Raw genomic sequence first — 2,400 nt, forward strand, 5'->3', positions numbered from 1 at the left:
GCGCAGGGTTCGAGATGACACGAGATGACACGAGATGACACGAGATTGCCAGCTGGCCCGCGCAGGGTTCGAGTACGCCGTCGAAGGCAAGAAGTCCCGCTGCAAGCTCTTCAAGGGCCCCATCCTCTCGACGCTGCCCGTCGGCGGCGCGCGCTGCTACAAGAAGGCGTCCAAGACGGAGCTCGGGCCGCACAAAAAGCGGCTCTAGTGAGGCCGTCAAGGGCGACCTCAAGCCGTCCCCCTTCTTCTCGCTGCGCGGACTCGATCATCAACATCTCGCACGAGTAGAACCTCTCGCTTCCCCTCGGGGGAGTCCAGTCTGATCGGGGGGAATTGCCCCACGTCCGCGTTGCGCGTAAGCTTCCCAGGCGCGGCAGACTTTGCATGCTCGTCCCATCTCCACATCTTCTCAGGTCATACCGAGACCTGGGGGGGGCGTTGGTATGCGGAGATAGTAACTGCTCTCTGTGGTGCCCCCTTGGCACTTTACTCCTGTCCCGCGTGACTCTCTGTCTCACATGAGTTTCTTCCCTCGATTGTGTCACGCGGGGAGGGGTCGCTTTCTGTTCTGGCTAGTTCCAATTCACTCTGAGTCTGACACGCTAATCTTGAAAACGCGTCCAACGGATCTCCGTGTTGCTCCCAGCGCCCTCCCCGCTCCCCCGAGCTTCCTGCGGCCATGGCCGGTGCTACTAGTATGGGGGGCTACCTGGCCACCGCGAGAGCGACCCAACTCGTCGACATCGTCCGATGATGGTGCCTCAAAGTCAGCCTCCGGAGGCTATCGTGGGGTCGAGCCGGCGGTGGCCGTGACATGTGGTTCCACCACCCCTCGCAGGCTTTGCCTCTGACCGTCACCGTACCCAGGCTGCCTAATGGGATGGAAAGGAAGGCTCGGCGAGCGTATAGAAGCGTGCTCGACCACGTCGTGGCAACCTGCACGGCAGCCCAGCGCTGGTAGGCGCGATGAGCGTCGTGCCACCTGGCCCAAGACGGGTCGCAGGTGTCGTACCGAGCGCGTCGAGACCGTGTCCTGATGTGATCTGCACGGGTGAGTCACGTCGGCGTCAAAGGAGCGACGTGCGACCTGTCACAGAGCTTGATCTCCGAACCATGCCGCCCCCCCGGTACCCCTCCCCCCCCTCCCCCCCCCCCCCCCTCCTCCTCTCCCCCCCCCCTCCTCCTCTCCCCCCCCCTCCTCCTCTCCCCCCCCCTCTCCCTCCCCCCCCTCCCCCCCTCCCCCTTCTCGCAGTAGGGCCCATGCCCCATGACCATGTTCCGGTAGAATGATTCAGTGTTGCCGAAAGCGACAAAAGCGCCCTTCCGACCGTGCTCCCCGCTGCTGCTGAGGGGACAGACGACCTTGACGTCTCCGCAATAGTGCGTGCCGTCCTTGCCAATGTTGTCCGCGTCCACGTCGGGTTGTTTGTTGTAACTCTGACCGAGGTGGGCTTTCGGCTCCATTCGCACAGCGGTGCCCCACGCGGCGCGTAGGGCGAGGATGAGGCGTCGAAGCGTGTACTTGTGTCTGGTGTTGTGGCCCTGCTGCGGTACGTTGACAGCAGCGTCGCCATACTAGTCGTGGGTCTTCCCATTCCGAGTCTTCTTGCCCGCCGCCGCGGCCTGGCAGGCCACGTCGAAGCAGCTTTTGGCTGCGGGATCGAATCGCGGAAGGCTCATGCCCTCGCGGAGCGACGCGGGTCGCACGGCGCGCGCGTGTGCGAAATGCCCCCGGCAGTAATGTATGCTGGTCATTAACCTGCGTATTGGGGCCGCAGCAGACTGCTGCTGTGGCAGCAGCAGCAGCCTGCTGCTGCCTGATTCAGTCAAGCCAGCGGTGCAGCGAGGCGTGCAAAATTCGCGCGGTTTGGTACCTCCTGAGGCTGAGCGCGTTCAGACCCGGTGACCAGAGTTGGATGGTTCGATGGAGCTCGCCGAGCTCCATCGAACCATCCCGCATGGCCGGCTCTATGGGCTAGTTCCATTTCACTGTGGCACAGCTCGCGTTACAAAACCTTGATTTTGACCATTGCGCGAAAAAGGTACATCTCGGTGCCTTCCAGAGGCAGCTGCGACCCCCCCGAGTGCCCAGTTGAGGTGGCCGCCATTCTCACGGCTGAAGCCACCCACAGCGGACAGCTTGCCGTCCAGAACTGCCACACCGAGACTAATCTGCGCCGCAACCATCGACGCCACCGCCTCCCACACATTCAGCGCCGGGTCGTACCGCTCCACCCAGCTGTGGTGTACGAAACCATCGTTGTCCTACCCGCCCACGGCGTACAGCTTGCCAGCACCGCTCCACCATGTTGGAAGCTGCGCCGTCGGCATCACTCTGGCCGCCCACCGCGTAGAGCTTGCCTTCGAGCACCTCCGTACCGACCTCCCTTCGTGCCGTTG

This window comes from Emiliania huxleyi, assembly GCF_000372725.1.
Source record: "Emiliania huxleyi CCMP1516 unplaced genomic scaffold EMIHUscaffold_279, whole genome shotgun sequence".
NCBI lineage: Eukaryota > Haptophyta > Isochrysidales > Noelaerhabdaceae > Emiliania > Emiliania huxleyi.